A 22,932-nucleotide genomic window follows, 5' to 3' on the forward strand; every position below is an offset into this window, starting at 1 on the left:
ATGGGAAAGAAGAAACGCTTCTTTAGTAGTAGCGTCCAGAAATGCCAATGGTCGACAAAGGAAATGCAGACGGCATTGATTTACGAAGGTCCGATAGGTTTTCGGATCTCCAAAAAAGCATTCCGGAGGGGCCGAGGGAAAGGGTCCAGGAAGCACAATGGGTGCCGAAGCAGGTGGTGGCGCCTGGGGTACAGGAGGGGCTGCTGCAGCAGCAACATCGCCAATCTCCTCATCGGGAGGTAACGGCTGCACAAAACTCTGTAGCACATCCATGCGTTGATGGAGAGTTGCATGTGCGGATGCCATGTCGGTGCGCAAGGCCGTAAAGGCTTGCATCACGGCAGCCATTGGATCGGCTCCGGTTTCCATGACCGACAGGCAAAAATAGGCTCCTAAATCTGTCACACTTTAACACAACTTGAAAAGGATACAGACTTATAAAGGATACAGAATCAGCATCCACCTTGGGAGCCCCTCTGCTCTGGGATATCTTGAACGTGATGTTAACAAGACTTTCCACCCAAGAGCGCAGCCTGTAGAAATAAACTATAACTAACAGGCCAGGGGCTTGAGTGAAAAGGCAGGTGCAGCGACAACAGAGCTAAGGGAACAAAGCAAAAACGATGGTTCAAGAGAGCAGCCAGGGTTACCAAAGTGCAGCAATCACCCACCCGCAATTACCCTCTCTTACCTGCTTAGTCAAAAGGAAGTCCCGTAACCTATGAGAGTTCAGCAAAGTGATGACAAGGTGAAGAAGGAAGAAAGTCTCAGTTCAAGGAAGTCTGTGCAATAATCCATCCAACCCGAACGGCACGAGGGCGCAACTAGATAGTCCAAATATAATCCCCAAGGAATTCAGCAAAGCGTCCCCAAAGTGAAAATATCCAATCCAAGTGGTGACCACCAAATCAGGAGAGCGTCCAATCGGTCACTTCGATGTGTAGAGCAATGTTTCTTGTGATGAGAGCAGCGTTGATGATAGATCCAGAAAAGGAGTGTTTTGTGGGCCTGTGAAATACGTGAGGTTGAAGGGTTCAGAGAGCCAGTGGAGTTAGCAGCCAGTAGAGAGAAAAGAAACTTGAATAGAGGTTTAGTTCAGATTTTCCTAATGTTCTGAATTGCGTTGAACTTGAGGTTAACAAATCCCAAGCCGTCACAACAAACAACGGCAAGAGGGAAACAGCCCGTTTGGAAAAGCCGTGAGTTTGTTTACAAAGGGAAAACAGCCGAGGGAAATGGCGCCAGAAATCGTAGGGAAAAACGTTCAAGAGTAATCCTTAAAGCATAAGCCGGGTCAAGGAAACACAGGAATCAGGATGTCAATAAATCGGGCACTCGAACTAATTACTTAGTTTAGGAGCACCCGCTGCAGGGATACGCCGTACTAAATACTGGTATCATTTCCAGGACGCAAGACACGTTGCGTGCGCTTCACGTGACCGCGGGAAGAAGGAATGCTGGATAATGTAGTGCGGCGTATTCCACGAACTGAAAGCAGTCGCCAGGGCAGCTTCCACATGGAAATAGACGCCCTCGGACGACTGTAAGAAGGAATGCGGGGCATGACAGACAGGGCCTGCTTTCTCAGACCCTCGAGAGAGTGGCACACTCTCTGTCCCCTACAGAGGTCTGCCCGGGAGGGTCCCCCTTCAGCCAACAGGCATTGAAGGTCGGGGTGGTCATCCGGGTTGAGCACCTCTCCCGCAAGAGAGTCTTCTGCCTCGTCTCCCACAGGAGTTGAGTTTGGGTTTACCACTGGATCCAACCCGTCCGGAGCATGAATCCCAGTAGGTGCTGCTGAAGCACCATGAAGGGAAGAGTCCCTTTCGCAGAGGCGACCTTCTTGCTCTTCCTTCTTCATGCCTTGGGTTTCCCCGTCGGCGAGAGTTCCCGACTCGCAGCTGGACCCGGTGTGACTTGTGATCGGGTGACTGCGACAGCAGCCATGGGTAGACCATCTGAGATCATCCCCATTTCTACCAAATAATTTCTTAACAAAATGTTAGCAGGCACGTTGTCCTGAACCAGGACAGGAAGCTTTGTTGTCTTGTCTCCAATCGTAATGTTGGCTAAGGCTACAGGCGATAATTTGGGAGGCCCACCAGCTAACCTGGTGGTTCTCAGAGAAGCACCTACATAGTCCTCTGGCTTGAGCAGGGTCCTGTCCACCACTATCATGCTTGCCCCAGTGTCTCTCAAGCCAATAGAAGGCTGGCCATTCAAGAGGACACTTCTCAAAAACCTACGGGTGTTCTGTGGGATTGTCACCAGTACTTCTCTGTATGTGTCCCAGGCCCCAAGGGACACTAGGGAAATCCCTACAGGGGCACCAAATTAGATCCCTGTAGAGGAGGGGAGGACAGTGGCCTCCACCTCAGCCATGTAGTAAGAGTAGGTCAGGCTGACAGCCTGGATTCCAAGTGCCTTACCTTTACACTTTGGGTCACCCTTCTTGTGATCCAGAACCCCACAGTCCCAACAAGTGCCAGGAATGGGGGGTACAGTAGTGGAACCACTGGGAGCCTGCTTTGCAGCAGGAGGACCACTACTCCTATACCCACCCACATAGGACTTATCCCCACTAGATCTTTGGGTCTTAGGACAGGAATGTTTTGGTTTACTCGACTGTGATTGCTTCTGGGACTCCTCAGCCTTCTGAGAGGTCACCTTTTCTTTGTCCTTGTCCTTCCCACTGGAGTCCTTAAGGGACACCTGGTGGGAGACCCACTTGTCAGCCAGCCTAGCCAGCTTAAAGGGTCTAAAATGTTCTGGTCATCAACATACTGACACAGCTCTGGTGAACAGGCTACAGAAAAATGCTCAAAAAACAAAAAGGTGGGACAATTCAACAAACGTTTTCACTTTGTAACCATCAATCCACCCCATCATGTTCATATGTGCAGCACTCACCCAGTCAATCCAAGACACATTCTCTCTTTTCTTAAATTCTCTGAACCTTTTAAGGTGTTGGGTAGGTGTCTTGCCAAACTTGGCAAACAAAGCAGACTTCATGCACTCATACTGACCCCTTTCTTCCACACTCAGTTTCAGAATACAGTCATACCCAGTATGAGGCACTCTGCTTAACAAACACTTAGCCCGATCCCTTTTATCAAGATCATGAATTACACAAGCCATCTCAAATACTTCAATCCATTGGAGGATATCAGAACCCTCCACATACACACCAACCAAACCTTTCAAAAATTTGGTGGCTGGGGACCTGACATTCTCAACTGGTGTCACTGAAGTCTCCACTCTAGCTTTCTTGAGCTGGATTTTCTGACATTCAGTGTCCTTGTTTTTAAGTTCAATGTCCTTATGCTTTAGTTCCAGATCCCTGGCTTTAAGGATCACCTGTTGTGCCAACTCCTCTTTCTTAATCTCAGCTTCTATTTCCAACTTTTTACATTCAAAGGCCAATTTCATCCTTAGTTCCAAGGTATCCCCTGAAGAAACATTGCTGGAGGTCGGAACAGAGGTTACAGGAATGGTGGTGTTGCCAAATTCAGATTCAACAACACCCCAGGGGTAGGGCCCTCATTGGTTACATACCCCCTTCAAGAGCTTCACAATCAGTCTGGTAGTTCCCCAGGGCAGCTATCAGCTAAACCCTAGACTTATCCTCAAAGTCTAACTCCCTGCCTTCACAAGCCTCTAAACTCATATGAGTCAATTTACCATTTGCAATAGATTCCATCGCTTGTAGTGTAGTTATTTTGTACACAACTAAACCTCAATTTAACGAAGTGTAGTTAGTTTATAAGTGGCAAGGTTACACACAGATGTCATACGCTCCTTGCACCTCCCACCATGGTGGTTATGGAGTAAATGGCGACTATACCGCCATTTGAATGTTCAATTCTGTTTCTGTGCTTCCTGTTTTTTCCGGTCTAGTCTTTCTGTCCCTTTTGTTGTGGTTCCGTATTTAACCACGCCCCCTCTTCCTACTTGCGCGTTGCAAACCTTTGCTTTCTGCTACAGGCATTTACGCGCTCCCTTTTTGTGCCGTTTTGGCTTACTTATCCTCCGGGTCTCGCCCTGGCCTGCTTGCCTCCTGATTTTCCCCTCTTTCTTTTCCCTTTCCTTTTTACTTTCTCCTCCGCTCATACCTTCTTTTTCAGGTACCGGCTTCGGTTGGTCCCGTCTTGCTTTGCTTTCCGCCGCTTACTCCAGCTTTCGCTTTCCTTTTCCCAATACCCTCTGTTCTGGCTTACTCGCTGTCTTTTCTTCTTTCCATTTTCTCTCGGGACCCTTCCCGCACTTCCTGCCTTCATTGCCACTTACCTTTCGCTATTATTCTTACCGTCAGCTCCCTTTTTCTCTTCTGCCTCTCTTCTTGCTGTCTCTCTTTACGGTGCTTCCATCGGATCCATCCTCGGAAGTGCCCCTCCGGTTTTCCCTCCACAATGGGGACCTCTTCCTTACCTTCAGAGGACTGCCAACTACAGTAACCCTCTTGGATGTTCAGCCGTCTCCTCGCCTGTACTGAAACAGGTTATTTGTTTAACTACGCTCACAACAGACTTTGGAATATTCCTTCAACAAGCCGCACCAGTTACAAGAGTTTTTTTTTTAGCTTCCGCTTTTTTCCTCTCACTGGCATTCTTGGGAGGGGGTCCTTTGTTCCCCTGTCTCTCCAGGGTATCAGGGTGGCTTCCACCCGAGGACGCTCATACCTCTTCTCATGAAAAAAGCCTCAAAAGAAGAAGGGTCAAAAGAAGAAATCAGCATCTGAAGATTCAGGTGAGGAGGAGTGGGCTTTGGAAGAGTGTGAGAGACCCAGAGTTGACAACTGATTCTTAAAACCATAAGCATCCCACCGCTGCCACCAGTGTAAAGACTGAAGGGGGTGTCTGTACTCCTGCTCTCTATACGGCAGAGGAGAGGCACAGAAGACCCGAGCCAAGATTCTCTATTACGGTAGCTATGGTCGAGCAATCAAGGCCTAGCTTCTCAGGAGGTGATGTGGGCTAGTTCTAAAGTACAGTGTAGTCCACAAGCACCCACAAAGGAATGTCCACACACTATGTTAGTGAAAACACAGTCTTTATATAATTAAGGTTCAAGGATATATACACAATCACAATAGCTCACTTTGTGCTCAGTTAATCTACAATGGCAAATATATACACAGTTCTACGTGGTACCACAATTACTATCAGATTTCATTAAAGTGCATCAACTGGACTTAGTTTCAATGTCACACAAATCAGGTAATAAAGAGAACCAACAATAGATATAGGAGGAAAAGCAGTTGGTTGGAACAATAGGCAGAATACTGACCCCCTACTATCAGGCACAGTTATGTATGAGGATCCCCGCACTTGGGCAACCTGTAGATAAAGATATATCTTACAAGCCCAGTCCATATATTGTTCAATATGAAACTTATTTCCTTCTAAATAGTTCTAGAACCCCAATGTACCTGGAATAGCAGAGTTCGACGTCTGGTCATCGACGGATCCTTCTTGAGCGGCTCCCTTTCAGGCAAGAGCCAAGGATCGTCCAGATCCCACGAGGAAAAAGGGGTGAACACTGTTGTTGCGGCAGCAGCTTCGGTTCTGGTGGTGCTTGTTGACGATCGCTCGAAAACATCCTGCAAGCTGAGGCGTGCGGTGCTCCTCGACGACAAGTGTTTGTTGCCGCAATGAGTCAATGAAGAACTTTGGCCCCAAAAGGGCATCGGTCATCGGCGTCTGGTGTTGGCGAACGGGATGGGACCACGGCTGGCTTCAGTAGCTTCGTCAGCGTCTCTGAGGTCTACGGGTGGTGGGAAAACCCACTGGCGGCCTTGACTTTCTCCAGCAGAAAGTCATCGAAAGCAGTCGATGAGGATGAGCAAGGGAGTCCTTGGATCAAAAGGGAGTACTGCGGCTCCAGTCGGCGACAGCGACGGTGGACGGCTGTCCGGTGCTTCTCTTTGTTCTCATCGGCGGTCCCCTTCTCCGGTCGGAAGCCTTTCGTAGGTCTGTCTACCAGGGAGCTTTGGCAAAGATCAGTTGGTGCACAATGGTCTCTTGTAGCTCGGGAAGAGGTCTCCTAGCCAGGTCCTCTCTTGGATCAATTCCTTGAAGGCACAGCAGCTTTCAGATTAGCGAAGGACAGCAGCAGCAGTTCTTCTTCTTCCAGTGGGCTTAAAAGTTAAGCATCAGTTTCAACTTCAGCTTCTGAATGATTTCTAGCAGGGGGAGGCTCCCAGATATACTGTAGATGTCCCATTCACTCTGCCGGGTCACACTCAGGCAACCAATCACTCAGAAAGGCATTCCGGCAGTCAGGCAGCCAATCAGGTGCACAGTGCATTCAAATCATTCTTCTCCATCCAGACACTCACAACACAGAATGTGGATTCGGACAAGCACTCTGCCATTCAACACTAGGCACTGCATTCATACCAGTTTCGGGCAGGGCTGTCTCAGTCATTGTGTCAAGCACCGGATACTAGACACCCATAACACGGAATGCATATTCGTCACACACTACATTCACCCAGGTCCCACCCCATGGGTGTACCCACAACATACAGTCATTGTGAAGGCTCTAGCCAGTCTGGCCTGCACTTCCCCACAACACCATATATGGAACTTCCACCCAACAGCCAGTCAGGGGGAAGGAACAGAGTCAGGGCTTCCCAGGATTTAGGGAAAAGTAAGGTAACTAGCGATAGAAAGACAGAGACCACAGGGGCCATCTTGTTTCATATCAGGAATCCACTGATTCCAATGTCAGGCCTGGGCATCCCAAAATGGAAGACGCTCAGGGCACCTGTCAATTCAGCAGAGCTGCCACCAGCCCATACCCTGCTCTGTGGGCCACACACAGGTGCTGAAAAACATACACTAGGAGTACAGGGTCGTACTCCCATCCATGGGTGCCATAAGGGTATCCCAAGGGTCTGTTCACCAAACAAAATACAGGAAGAGCTGCACCGCCAGGAGTCCCACATGAACTCCTGCGTGGAAAACAAGACAGAACACATGATACAAAGCAATAAAGGACAAGGATTTGGAGGCCCTGTCCCTTCGATGCATGCCCAGCATCACAGGCATAATACAACCTTCTGTGTGCCCATGTAACACGGCCATCTACCCTGTGCAGAAAGCAAAGGGGTCAATTTGGAGGAAGGTCCAGGATTTGCACCCTCTCAATAACATTGTTGAGGTGGAGTTCCCAGTGGTACCGAATCCTGCTACCATTCTCTGTAATATCCCTAATGGGTCAACCCATTTCACAGTGATAGTTTAATGAATGCATTTTTCTTGGTCACCTTACACCCGAATTCTCAGTACCTCATGGTGTTTATGTATCATGGTCAGAGATTCATGCACACGAGGTTGCCCCAGGGGTACTGTGAATCTCTGAGTGTTTTCAATATGGTGGTCCAAATGGATTTGGGGAATGTACATGTGTCCAGTACAGTCATCCAGTATGTGGACAACCTACTAGTCTGTAGCACTTCAGAAGAGTAGTGAAGAGGAAATTAAATAATGCTTCTTACTCTGCTTGTGGAGAAGGGGTACAAGGTGGACAAAGAAAAATGTCAATACTGCCACACAGAGGTAGTGTATTTGGGGCAAGTGCTATCGCCTGCAGGAAGGTAGGAAATGCCAGAGAGAGGAGCCACAGCAGTTCAGAATACTCTCCAACCAGTAACGGTGAAACAACTGCGCAGTTTCTGGGGCTCTGTAACTATTGTAGATCATGGATCGTTGATTACTCTAGTTACATGAGGCCCTTACTGCAGGGCTGAAGGGAGTGCAGAAGGTAAAGGGTCCGATAGAATGGTTTGAGGAGATGGTAACTTGCTATCAGGAACTCAAGGCTGCAATCAGTGGAGTAACTTTGCTGAAAAAGTTGGGGGACATGACATCTGAAAAAAAGGTGCCCCAGCCAAATGAATGGGGACAAAATGGTGTGCCATGAAAGTTGGGGGGGGCAAACACCCCTAGCCCCCCCTAAAATTACGCACATGGCTACAATCAGCAACGCTCCGGTCTTGGTAACCCTGAATGACAAGAAACCATTTAATCTGTTTTCTCACTGAAATGGCAAGTAATGACACCGGTCCTGGCCCAGCAAACATTGCTACGCCGTAAACCTTTAGCATAGTATAGCAGACTCTTGGATCGAATGATGCAAGGACAGTACTCCTGTGAACAAGCTTTAGCGGCAGCAGCTTTTGCAGTTCCAAATTCTTCAACCATTACTGTGGGTTGCGCAGTGACATTTTATGTGGAGCATGCAGTCTTTGCGATCTTGGAAAAGTCCAAGTCGACTTTGACGACCCAGAGAGTCTCGGGGTATGACGTTATCATATCGAATGTGTCCATACATCCCGTACAGTGTCACTTAGTCAATCCTGTGACATTTGTAGCTAATCCAGTGAAACCTGATGACATCGGGCCTCATTACGAGTGTGGCGGTAAGAGGCTAATGGCACTGGTAAGGATGCCGGTGCCGTTAACCCCCTACCACCGCATTCTGAGGTCCCTTTGCGGGAGCCGCTAAGGGACCAGGGAGCTAATAATGGTCCCGCTATTTGCAGGCCCGTTATTAGCTCCTTCCCCATTGAGCCCTATGGGGGCTCGAATGGGAATGGGGAATGGTTTTCAGAATGGGGACTTACCAGGTCCTCCAAGGTTGGTCCCTACTCCGACAACCCGGACACGTGTTTGGAGACAGCCATGGCACGAATCGCGCCATGGCTGCCTCCAAACTCGTAATGAGGCCCATTGTCCACGATTGTGCGATTTATGATGGAGATGAGGAAGAAAAGACGAATGTTAAGGAGGGTGCCTTAGAGGGAGGTGAGGTACTTTTTGTCAATGGATCCCCGACAATTAATCAGGAGACTGGTGAGAGGCATACAGGTGTGGTCATTGTGGGCCTGGTGGGTGGGGACTACCAGGTCAGGATGTAGAAACCGTTGTCTTTGCATTACACTGTGCAAGCGGCGGAACTAGTAGCACTTATAGAGGTGCTAGAAATGAGTAAGGGGTATGAGGTCACTATTCTGACTCTGCGTTTGTAACCTCCACTGTGAATTCAGGCTTGTCAAGGTGGCAGAGAAGAGGGTTTAGCAGATCCGACGGGACCCCTGTCCAGCATGCTGCACTGCTCTCCACATTAATTGACATGCTAACACTATGCACAGAGGTAGGGATTGTTAAATGCGCTGTGCATACTAACCGTACTAACCCAATAGTGCTTGAAACTCATGCCACAGACAGGGCAGTGAAAGAAGCTGCATATTAGTCATTCCCAGATCCCCAGAACATGGAAACTGTGCCCCAGCAGGTACAGTTGCCAGCCCTGTACACTTCAGTCCTTTTGCTTCAAATTATTGAAATGCTGGGAAAGGCACCTAGGCAGGAAAGGGAGTTTTGGGCAAAGGATGTGCCTTCTCGCCAACAAATTGGATGTGGAGACAGAAGCTTACAGGGAAGGTATTAATGCCTGTAGAACTGCTTCCTGTGGCTCTAGAATAACTACACTACCCATTGCGGGGAACGTGGCTACATGGCTCCAGGATAGGACGTGTCTCATGTGAGCTCCTGCTGATCCTTCGTCGATCCTGGGAAGAAACTGTGTTTTAAACCAGCTGTGCATAGCCAATGCATATCCACGGATGCATGAATATTGGGAGCATACAACAGGCACAATTGTGGAACTATTAGCAGCACGAGGAATAAATAGCGAGGAGCAGAAGTCCTGAGGAGCCCGACCTGCGGAGGAAACAAAATGGTGCCTGGCGAGAACAAAGGGACGAGCGGCAGAATCACTGCATCGCAATGAGGGGAGCGGAATGAACGAACACAGAAGTGGACCCTGCTCGCCCATGGAGAAGTGGATAGTGCACTAACGCGACAGTGGCCGAGAGAACAGTTGCCGGAGAGCGAGAGCCTGCAAGTACGAGAGTGTGCGCCTGCTGGGGACAACGGAGTGCTGGTGCGGGCAGGAGACCAGGTGGACATATTCGTGTGACAGAGGGGCGGACGCAACACCATCAGCACCGTATGAGGCTGCAACAGTGAGGACCAAGCTCACCACCCTAAGGGAAGCACCTGGGTGGAAAGCAATGCAGAGCCTATAGCACAGCCCCAACAGTATAACAACAGTGGCATTGCCGAGTAGGGGGACTGGAGATGGCAGGTCCCAGAGCACCGCCCTGTTGAAGGGAGAGAGAGACACTGCCTGTGGCACGGCGTAGGGACTTGTGCAACAAAGGCGTAACATTCGCTATAATTGATGGACGCAGAGGGTGCGTCTTTCGGTTTGGTCGTTCGCCTGACCCCACAACGAAAAAACTGGCACGAACTGAAGAGCGCCGCCACTGACAGTATTGTGCCCATGCGGGTTGGCAACAGACTAGCAGATTAAGTACGCAGCACCCACAACTCACATTCAGACGGTGTCGGAGAATGTGACAGCAGGACGGCGAACATTTAAAGAACGAGCGGAGCGCTCACTGAGCGCAACAAACTATATTCAGGCGCTGACGGTGTTGCTGACGGAAGTTGGGCCCTGCATTTGATAATGCCGGCAGCTGCACTAGAAAGGAAACGGTGTGGAAAATAAGCGAACAGCATAAATACATTAAGACATGCCATGGCCATGCTGGGCTAAATACGGCCAGCCCACCCCAACAGCAGCTACAAACGGACCACAGGGGCCACCCACAGAGACAATTACAGTAGGTGCCATAATCGAAATTGTGCTGAAGAGCCGGGCAGAATAAGATCTATAGTGCCTAAAGTGGACGCTACTTTAAACCACTGGAACCCAGGATGCCATTCCCTTAAATAACAACAGGAGGCTGATGGAGAAGGAGAGAGCACACTACCAGATTTAGCCCGGGGGCACAATACCTCACGACAATACCCATAAGAAGCACACCACCAAAGGCTGGCATCCACATATACCAGCGGAACGGGCCTGGACGTGCTAACCATGCCAGACAGCACAACAAACGCACCTACCAGCGCAGGTACAACAACGCAAACGGGACAACCACGGCCTCACCTGGAGAGAAGCAGCGTTAACAGTATACAAACACTTCCACCACAGCTCCCCGTAAGCATCATAGTTGAGGACGGACTAGCCTTGAGGTGCCGAAGATCACACCCCCGAGGGCCCGGAGGGAAGCATACGGCAACACTGAGATGGTGAACAAACAGGCCAAGGCAAAGGGCAAACAACCCACGCTAGAAGAATATGCGAGAGCACCGCAGATGGCAGAAGGGGCTAGGAGCAAGGAGAAGAACCCCGCCCCAGATACCATCACAGCGAACCAAGACCAGCAGATTCTTGTCATGATGCCTATCCCCGGGGACCCAGACCAAGTCCAGCAACCCCGGAAGCAGGCATCATGTTATACTAAGCAAACCCAACAACCCCTGCTAGGGGCTATTTGGGTGCAGTCCTGGCGCCAGGCTCATATGGAGAGTCAGTCCTGGCGCCATAGGCGCCAGGCTCATAGATTAAAACTTACCTGATGCAGACCATGCTGCAAACTCACCTGATGCAGACCATGCTGCAAGAGCTCCAAGCCAAAGGAGGCTTGGAAGGGACTACTTTACCTAAGGGACTATGTTTTTACTCGGGTGGGGCTGGGGAGGAATACTTACCTGGGACTACTTTGGAGGCTATTTAAACCACTCCCGAAGAGCAGCACACGCTTCGCGTTATTCTGCATCCAGCAGCGTAACGGTCACTGTGCCTGCAAGTCTGCATCCAGTCTTCTGCCACGCCCGCCTCGAGTCGGAGCACCTAGAAAAAGGGGGAGAGAAGGAGAAAAGGTTAGAACAAGAGCAATACCTTTGATCCTTACCTGAATTCCCGATCCATCGCGCCTTCGAGCTGGAAGAAAGAAGTTATTTTATGCACGTCGCCTCGCCCACTACAGCGCCGCTCTGAACTCGCAGCAGCTTCGCAGCTGCTTCACATTCCACCGCATCCTTCTGCATGCTCCCGCTGCACTCCGGCACCTAAGGGGAAGACAAGAACAGCAAGGTGAGCCAAGGGAATACACAGAGGCAATATTAGTTACCCCCCATAGACTTACCTGATTTTACCACCGGAGGTACTATTGCACTTCACGGGTCGGCGCAGCTTCCACTGCATTCTCGCCGAACCCCGGCTCCTAAGGGGAAACCAAAGGACAGCAAGGTGAAACAAAGGGACTAGACTTACCTGATTTTACCGCCGGAGGCATTATTCCCCGAGACTTCATACTTTCTCTCAGCGTCTGAATAAGGGAGTAAGCAACAGGTTACATATTGACATTATTTTATCGAACTGTGTTGGATAATACAAATACTTACCTGAATATTACCGGTTGCCACGAGGAACTCTTCGCTAGGCTCAAGCTGCAACTTGCAAGGAATCGGACAAGAGTGAAAGTCAGACATTTGAACTCTTACGAACTACATACTTACGGCGTCTTGCCGGGAATCTCAGAGTCAATATTGTTCTGGAACTCACCAATTCCTCCGATCTAGTGACGCAACTGGTTATCTACGCGCCCCTGCCCTCAATGCAGGATGGAGAGCTCATCTTTCCAAACCATCAGGTGAGACTATAAGAGGGGACACCAAAGGTGATCAGTGGGGAGAACAGCAGGAGTGGGGGGGGTTAACGCTCAACTCCACGGGTGGTTAATTCCCTTTCTCCATTTGCAGAAGAATATTCCTACAGGCCAAGCAAACGAAGCTGGGTGGGCCAGTCCAGTCCGTCATCTCGGCACTACGCGTCACATTGGTGGAGACCGCAGGTGTCCAGTTCAGTTCGACGCCCCTGTGGGAGCCAGGTGAGCGTAACAATTCTGAAAGCGATTGCGGACCTGAAACCAGCGTGGGAAACCAAACTGGAATCGGCCATGGTCGAACTGAAGGCGGCAATGGAACTTAAAGTCGGCGCAGTACAGGAAGAGGTGAATCTCCTCAGGCAGGATGTCAGAACACTAGCAGAATGCACAGGCGAACTGGAAAAGGAAATGGCCCCGAACACAGCTGCATGTGCGTCTCACAAATCGGAAAACAGGGCGGAAGAGGCGGAAGGATGCACCCAGAGAAACAATGTACGCATCGTCGGACTTTCGGAATGAGTGGAGGGATCGAATTCCACAGATTACATTGAAACAATGCTGCTGCAAGAAATAACAGGAGGGGTGATATGCCAAGGATTTGTGGTGGAACGAGCGCATAGGGCCCTGACAAGGAGGCCACCTCCAGGTGCCCCCCCCCGCCCCCAAGACCAATAATTGCAAAAATCCTGAACTATCGAGACAGGGAAAAAATATTAGAACACTTCCAGAAATGAGGCACGATACGAAGGTCATCGGCGAACATCACGCCATATCCGGACTACACACTGCTGATACAAAGACGTTGTATGAACTATGGAGCAGTCAAAAGAAGATTGCGGGAAGCAGGCTACAAGTACATGCTAATATACCCTGCCAAACTGAAGGTGTACCACAGAAACAGAGCACTGTTCTTCGATACCTCAGAGGACGCGTCAGAGTGGCTGGACACACAGAACTGCCAATTGGAAACTAGTATCCAAACTTATGCCAAACAAGGCCGGAGGGAGGTACAAAAAGGGAGGGAGGCAGGACGAAATGCGGACGACAATGGGAGGTCTTAGAATAATAACGTGGAATGTGAGAGGCCTCAACAGCTACCTGAAGAGGAACAAAGTAATGATGTATCTAAGAAGGCAAAAAGTGGACATAGCATTATTGCAGGGAACCCACCTTACCAAAGAGAAACTAGAGACCGTCAAGAAAAAGTGGAGAGGGACCACCATGGGAGCGACATATTCAGCTTATGCTAGGGGGGTGGTTACCTGGGTGGCACCCCATGCGCCATTCCAGCTGCTTCAGGCCAAGGCGGGGCCAGATGGGAGGATGATAACGATACGAGGGTTGTTGGAGAACAGAGAACTGAGTATCATAAATACATATGTCCCCAACCATGAAACGGCAGCCTAATTCAGGACACTATATTGCAAAATCAGCCCCCACATTGGAGGCGCGATCATATGGGGAGGGGACTTCAACTGCACGCTGTGTCCTAAAATGGATAGGTCAGATACGAAACTAGATAAACCCACCCCGCCGCAAAAGTACTACATTCCCTGCTGAGGGATTTCGAGCTGGAGGACATATGGAGACAGCAACACCCAAATGGCAGGCACTATTCACACTACGCCGCCCCACACAACCTGTATACGAGACTAGACTATTTGTTTGTCACCTCAGACCTCGTAGGGGAAATGACAGGTGCAGAATATAAGGCGAGAACACTATCGGATCACTCCCCCCCGGTCCCGGAGTGGAGACATCCACCCCCCAGAGCAAGAATTCCAACATGGAGGCTTAGAGCGGAGGCCCTGCAGGACTCGGTATTCAAAGAGGACCTAAGGGAGGAGATCATTGGGTATTTTGATACTAACACAGGAAGTGTGAAGTCAGAAGAAACCTTATGGGAGGCATTTAAGGTGGTAGTGAGATGGGTGGCCATATCCAAATCCAGAGGGCTACTAGGGGGCATAGAGCGGGAGCTACAAGAGACAGAGAAGAAACTGGAAGAAATAATACATAGGAGAGGCACCTCACAGGAGGATGCCGAACAAGTGTGTCAACTACAAGCTAGCGCGGAACTCTGGGAAAGACTATGCAAACTGAACTATAAAAAATATATTGAAAGGCAACACGCAGGTGGGGAGGCTGCTTGCATGGTTATATAAAAACGAGACACCAGGACCGGTAATTAGGGAGATAACATGAGAAGAAGGCCAGATTTGCAACACCCAAGAGGGGTGAATGACGGGTTTCTTAGGTTCTACAAACACCTTTATGAAGACAAGGGGGTGGTAGCAGAACGGGAAATCCAGGAGACACTGGAAGGCATAGGATTACCCAAACTGAATGAGGAAGAAAGGGATGACCTGGAGGCCCCAATCACGATAGAAGAATTAGAGACAGTAGTATTGCACCTACCCACTAGCAAAGCCCCGGGGTCTGACAGGCTCCCCAGTGAATTCTACAAACGTATAGGCAAGAAGTGCTCCCCCCGCTGTTGGCTATGTTAAATGGGGCGTTTGACAGGGGAAGGTTGCCGGAATCCCTAAAGGAGGCAGTGATTATTCCACGCCTCAAACCCTGCAAGCTGAGCACAGAATGCGGGTCGTACCGACCCCTATATATGCTAAACCAGGATAGCAAAATCCTTACAGCGGTGCTGGCAAACAGACTTAAAAGGGTAATTAACAAACTCATACACCCCGACCAAACTGGCTACGTCCCGGGCAGGAATATAACCGACAACCACAGGAGACTCCACAGCGTCATAGAACAGACAGAGGGCGACTTTAGTGAAATGCCGATAGTCTCGCTCGATGCAATAAAAGCCTTTGACTCAGTGAGATGGCCTTGGATGACGGCGGCCTTGAAAGAATACGGGATGGGACCAGGGTACTTGAGGTGGATGAAGATGGTATATAGCTCCCCAAAAGCTAGGGTCAAAACGGGCACGATAATTTCAGATAAATGGCAACTCAGCAGAGGCACAAGACAGGGCTGCCCCTGGTCCCCCATGCTATATATCCTGACATTACAACCATTAGTGACCTGCCTCAGACAGCAATATGGGGAGATTGGGATCCACACGAAGGGGGGACCGCACTTGATATCATTGTACGCTGATGATATGTTGATATACCTCCGCTTCCCATACTTGCGGTATGTCCTGGAAGTGATTGAGCATTATGCGACCCTTTCGGTCATAGCAGTAAACCTCAAAAAGTCAAGCATGTTCACCCTGAGGAGATACAGAGTGGTCCCACAGGGGAACCTACCTATCCTGCAGATACCCTGGCAGACTAGAACAATTAGATACCTGGGGATTAATGTATACCACACAATTGCAGACGAATATAAATACAACATAGAGAGGGTGGTGGAAGGAATGAAGAACAGCATGGGTTCTGGGCGAAACTTCCCCTGGCCATGGTGGGTAGGGCGGCTCTGCTCAAGATGGTGGTCCTGCCCAGGCTGTTACACTTCTTCACGAATATCCCATACATGCTCCCCAAATGCTTTTTTACGAAACTCCAGAGCTTATGCAGGCGTTTCATATGGCGTAATATCAGAAATAGGGTGGCCCTATGGAAACTGCAGAACCCGTATGACAAACGGGGCATAAGTCTGCCGAATTTTGAGATGTACCACTTAGCGGGGCAGCTCCAGTACGTGTCCAGATGGCTGTCGGCAGTAGAAATGGCTGAGGCCAGATTGGTAAGTAGGGACTGTGCCCCATTCTTTTTAAAAGAATTGATATGGCTACCCAAACCAAAGATGCAAGTACGAGCGAGATTGCTGGAACTAGGTTGGAATACTTGGCGCAAAGCGTGCCAAGTAGTTGGAAACCCGACCCCATGCTCCCCGCAGATACCACTTGTAGCGCTATGCGGAGAGGACGAGCAAATGATAAGGGGGATCTGCAAATTCTGGGAACCGGTGGGCCTTGTGACTCTGGGAGAAATATGGCAAGAAGGGGAGGTATTAGATTTCCAAAAGATAATGGAGGAAACCGTAGTACACATAGGACAACACATTACATACATCAGAATCATCAAACGAGTGAGAGAAAAGTGGCCCCGATATGATCATTGAAACGATGTATGATATCTCGGAGGGCGGGCACGAAATATCCCAAATTTACGAACTATTGATGTCCAGAGTGGGCAAGGAGTTGCTCCAACTGAGGAGGGACTCGGAGGAGGAGGTGGGTGAACCTATGCAGTATGGGCAATGGGAAAGAGCCCAGAGATATCACAAGAAGGTGTCCCGGAATACAAGGCTACAAAAGATCCAGTTATATGTTACCCACAGGGCATACATGACCCCCAGTAAAATCGCAAGGTTTGGAAGTACAGTGACACAGAAATGCCCCAAGTGCGGGGACGTGGATGCCGGAATGATTCACATGTTTTGGGCGTGCCCGGTTGTGGGAAGATTCTGCGAGGAAGTCAAACAATGCCTGTCCCAAAAGGGGATCAAGTTAAGGGTGGATTCAGTGTGGGCATGCATGCTGGGGGGATTCACTAGACCATGTAACCTAAAGCATATCAGCAAACTGAAAGACCTAGTCTACATCCTGGCCAAACGGAGAATTGCTATGAGCTGGAAAGCAGCCCAAAGACCTAGATTAGAGGTGTGGTGGAATGACCTCTTGAAATAGGCAGAAGCAGAGACGGTGGCATGGTACAAAGCAGTTAGCAGGGGAGGGGAAGAGGAAGCAGGCCCCCTGATAGCATGGAGACAAATGGTGGCTGAGATGTCGGGACCCTCCCATGTCGGACCTAGTGAAGGCCACACGTCTGGTAATAGTGAAGGAGGTAAACCCTAAGAAATGGATCTTGCAGCATTGAAGTGGGCGCTCGAGTTAACGGGGAGGGAGGGGGGAGGACTGTAATGTGCAACATGTTGATGTAATATTAAGTAGCAAGTATATGGAAATGTCCTATATGTTGGATTAGTTTGGTGTGTTGTTTTAAAAAATAATAATAAAAATTGTTTAAAAAAATAATACATTACCCGTTGCACACTTCTCAGTGACAAATTGCAGCGTAACTCCAGGAGGAATGGTTCATACCAAACCTCGAAGAACAGGTAAGTAGATTTGTTGGGAATTGTATAGCCGAGAATGTTATATTGGTAATCCCATGAGGGACGATAAGAGGAGTTTTTCCCAGGCTCTCGGGCCATTTCAAGAGCTTCACTTAGATTTCATCGACATGATTACAAAAGTAACAATTTTTTCATTGTTGTAGTCTGCCCATTTTCCCATTGGCTCGAGGCTGGTACCTGCCTACACCCTGATGCTAAGGCTGCAACAAAATATTTGATGAAGCTATTTCCACAGCAGGGAATTTGTGAGGTCCTGAAGTCCGACAATGGGATCCACTTCTTGGATCCCTAATTTGCAGAGATTACTTCACGATTACTTCACTCTTGGGGATTAAGCACAAGTTGCTTCCAGTGTATCACCCGCAGGACAACAGATTTGTAGAAAGGCAAAATATATTTCTTAAAGCTTGTTTGTCAAAATTCTGTAGTGATTTGCATAAGAACTGGCACTATTGCTTACCAATTGTTCTGTTTTATTTGAGGAATCAGCGCGGGAAAGATCACCACCCAAGTCCTCATGAGATTGTGACTGGGAATAGGTTGCAAGCACCGCACTCACCTGCACGCACAGCATCAGATGCACATAAATCAGCAGATTTACTCCTGGGTGAGGAGATTAGGGAGTATTTTAGGTCTTTAACCAAAAGTGTTAGACTAATATCTTCACAAGTTGTGTCTTCTCATCAACAGTCTACAGGAGAAATCGGCAAAGAATCTGATGATCTACACCAGCCACATTTGCTCCCCAGGGACCTGATCTACATCTGCACCTTCATCAGATGCTGGAATGAGCAGTGTTTCCATGGGCCACACCGTTTGATTTTCCCAACTCTGTCTGCAGTGAAGGTGGAAGGCAGCATGAGCTGAGTCCACCTTAGTGACATGCAAGTGATACCGGCACCCCTCCACCAGGGAAACTTTTGGATTTAAAATAATTATTAGGATGATCGATTATAGGTCTTTCTCATTTTTCTTTTTATTATGTTCAAAGATGGCAAACAGAATGGATATTGTATTAATTATCATCGAATTTGAACAGATATTATTGAGGTCACTAAGAAGTAGTGATTCTAACTTTATGTACCAGCATGATGTAAATTCAGATTTAATAATGGATGCACATGGTTTTGCAGTATATAATGTCTGGTATAATCATATGAGGAGAGTGGTGCGAGAGAGATCTATTGGACTTTGCTACATCTGCTCTCTCTCATCCGCCATGCTTCTGGTGTCCCTAGTGTGTTTATCCCAGACAAGATAGAGTTAGCAGAGCACTATATATAGTGCATCTAGCTCTGTGCAGGGTCCTAATGCAACTAGGCAATCAGTCGCAGCATCTATTTTACCTGTTGATGAATAATGTTCAGCTACAGATCATAAGGAGCAGAATAATGTGCGTTGTACAGAAAAAAAGTCCAGTTGAATTTAAAAGGGTTCATTATAATAAACAATCGATGGGAGCAAGGGGTGAAAAGTTGCAGAGCTGGAGGGATCAGGGGATTATCAGAAGAAGGGGCGGCACATGTAAACCCAGAGTGTGGAAATATAGAAGGATTTAAAATATCTGACATGGCTCAAGAAGCCAGAAAACCCTGTTAACATACAGACACTCACACATTTTTCTCTATGTTTTAACTGTAGCCATATGCCTTGCAGTGCTGACCTGGCTGGAGGTACAACTGCCCTTATTGATGTGTTTTGGTCATGTGGGCAATACAGTTATAGGCAATTGCCTCCAGCCAAGTGAGGTGTGTGCAGTCTCGCTATGCTACTTGTGCCTGTCCTTGTTATTCCTGAAGAACAGTTAGTATTTGCCCAGCCGGTGCTCAAAGCCAGATCTGTACCCCTTTGCCCCCTGTGCCCCTTGCATCCCCTGTAGCATCATATATATACCATTGCGATGGACCAAGAGGTCGAATTACATCTCTGAGACATCTTCAAAAGCTCTGATGGACATTACGGAGCAGTATTGTCTGTTCGGGCGGACAGAACCATTTTTTACCTCCCTCCTGGCACCAGGTGTCCAAGCTGCTGCAAATGCAAAGTTGCTCCAAGTGACGCGGTACAAACTCTTGTTTGTAACCTCCTCTGGGTCAGCTTTTAGTGCCATCAAAGAAGAACTGCGGGCCCTGAGGCTCATCGGTTTGCAGAACAGATACATTCACAACCTCCTAACAGCTTAGGAAGGGGGAGTCTGCCAAAAAATAGGAAGCACTTGCTGTATTTTTGTGTCTCCTAATGATTCAGAGAACAGAACTCTAACTCAGACAATTGCCGCTTTGCACAAGCTTAGGGTGGTCATGGAAAATGAGGCAGGAATCACAAATAAACCTTGTTTGGAATCTCTTTTTTCTTGGGTGCTGTCTTGGATGAGCCTGGCTGTCAAGATCTTAATGCCAATTATTTTCTTTTTTCTTGTTATCTTTTGTTCCTGTCAAATGCTCTTATGATGATGTTCTGCCCAGGTACTAAAAGCAGCTGCCATGATGATTGTGACCCTGTCCAAAGCTAGAACCACTATTTCATATCACATGGGCACTCGGACTGAAGCTGTCTTATGTCCCCCACCAAAATGGGATGATTGTGTGGAGCAGCGGGCAGATTGTGGAAATGGTGGGGGGAGGATTTGGGTTTGTTCGGTGAAGGATGCCATATTGGTAACTGGGGGAACGGCAATATTGAGACGATGTTGACATTTTACATGTATTTAGTATAGTTAATAAGAATGGCATATGTGTTACTTTTAGTGCTACTTTGTGTTTAAGTTTATACATTCTGGACCTGCACGCGCGTAGCAAGATAAATGTCAAAACTGCTGATGCAAGTATAAACAACGTAGGTATGGTGCGCCACATAGCGCCTAGAAACTGAGCAATGAGGACTTTCATATGTGCATGCGAGAAAGGAGATTTGACATGAAGAAGCCACTGTGAAGAGGACACGGTAGTCTTGAACATACATAAATAGACATGCATACACAGGGGTCTTGAGGGATACATGTTTGGGGCAGTTTATGGTACATGGTGAATATGTAAAATCTGTTTGTCTCAAACTCTCTCATAGTTTGGGTGGGCTCTGAAACCTGGGTTGGCTAGATTAATTTTGCGTGACTAGGAAACTGGTTTAGCAGGGTTGGAGGCTGAAGAAGGGCGATGAGCAGCTGCGATAATATCAGATGGTCTGTTACGAGTAGGCTCAGGGTATTTAAGATGTGGCACTATTGCAGAAAGGAGATGCACTATTTTTGAGTGCATGGGAGCTTGTTATTCATTGTCCAGGAAAGTCTGGCCATCTGTTTGTGACTGAGTATTAAACCTGGGGTGAAGGGACACCTAAGGGCAGAGTTGACCAATATTTTATGGGTTTCGATTATTTTCTCAGGTAGTGTCCGGAGGCCATGCATGTTGAATTGGTAGTCGTTTAGATTCGTGTGTAACAAGGACACCAGCAAGTCTGGGTGGGTGAGATAGTTATCAGCAGTTTAAAGGAAACTTGTTTATTTTCCCCCTCCTTATATTGTTTAAAGTGTTCTTGCAAACCATGTGCATCACGTCCGAGGTTATAAGGTCCCGGCCAGCTGGAACTTGTAATGAATTATGTTTATGTTTAAATGTGTAACTATGTGATGACATCATGACCTACCAGAGAAAACTCTGAAAAAGGGTGCGACTATATGCTGATGATGGTAACTAAATCAATGTGACCAATGAGAATGTGGGAATTAGAGAAGATTGGATTTCTTTTGTATATGATTGACCAATCATGTGTGGGAGGGATGACTTGTAATAAAATATGTGGGAGTGTTTAACTGTTTCCAAATGTATCAAATCTGTAAACTTGTGTGGTTCAGAGAGACTCTGGTTAGTTTGACTTTACAGTGTTATCTAGCTCCTCCCGGCCATTTGTTCAATACACTTGCTTTACGGACAAACATGCACTCGCTTCTTAAGTGGTGGCCTACTTTGGGTTAAGGTGATCAGAGGCCCATCTGCACATGTCATAGAGGGGGATTACTGCAGAGAGATCAAGGTCGTCCTATTCAATTTAGGCAACAACACTTACGAGATCAGACCTGGCGAAATCATTGCCTGGCTACTACATACTGTATCTTGAAAAGGAAAGCTGTTAACATGCCGGTGGAAGCCTGAACTTCAGGAAAGATTCCCTGCAGATTTGGAAATAGACCTGAGACTGGGACCAGCCCATCCAGCCAACGTTACAGACCAGTTTGTGGATGAAAAGGAGACCTTAGAGTCCCTGGGTTTTTTGGGGTATACTGGGGAAAATATTGGGGTCATTAGCACCTCCTTCCAGTCATAGCCAAAGGACTATCGACCATGGGAGATGAGAGCAAGGGGAAACCTGTATGGCAACCCAACCTCAACCTACCCAGAATACCAAACCAGTTCTTACCCTAGCCAGTCAGATAGCGCTAACCCCTGATATCTGTGAGCAACCTGCTGTGACAGATTAGAATCCCGGCAGGGTCAACTCAACCTTTCATCCTTCCGAGGTCGATAAATTGAGTACCTGTCACGGTCCATACCCCCACACATCAGGTGCAGACCAACCTGCCCAGGACTTCGACTTGCAGGAGGGCCTTTAAGGCCCCAAAGACTCTCTCAGGGGCCTCCTGGACTTGGTCCTGGCGCCGTTGGGGCCAGGCTCATGCTGCCATCAACAACATGGCAAGTTTCAAACTAAGTGAAGCACGCGTGGACCAATCTGAGGCAGGCTGAAGGGACTACTTGTCTAGGGAACTATTTGCTTGGGTGTGGTTGCTGGGACTACTTTACCTGGGAGCTATATAAACCACGCCTTTAGTACAGAACACGCTTCACGTTATTCTGCACTCCTGCAGCGTAACGCTCACTGTGTCTGTTACCTTCAGGCCAGTCTGCTACAACGCCAGTCCAGTTTCTTCTCGAGCAACCTGCAAAGGAAGGAAAAGACATCAGGTTAGCTGCACTGGTCAAGGATTCCACATCGCTATCCAGCGCATCGTTCATACCTACCTGAGAGCTGCTCTTTCCGGCGAACCAACAAACCTCCATCTCTCGACCACTCCCATCTTTCGCAATCCGCTCCGGAGTCGCAGCACCTGTCGGATGCAAGAAGAAACATCAGGTTAGCGCATATTGGGGAAAAGCCACTTTGAACAGTCAACTCATTGCAGAGTCATACTCACCTGAAGGCCGCTCTTACTAGCGATCCCACTAGTCTTCACCACGCGG

This window comes from Ambystoma mexicanum, chromosome 14, assembly GCF_040938575.1.
Source record: "Ambystoma mexicanum isolate Mex_15411 chromosome 14, UKY_AmexF1_1, whole genome shotgun sequence".
NCBI classification, from domain to species: domain Eukaryota; kingdom Metazoa; phylum Chordata; class Amphibia; order Caudata; family Ambystomatidae; genus Ambystoma; species Ambystoma mexicanum.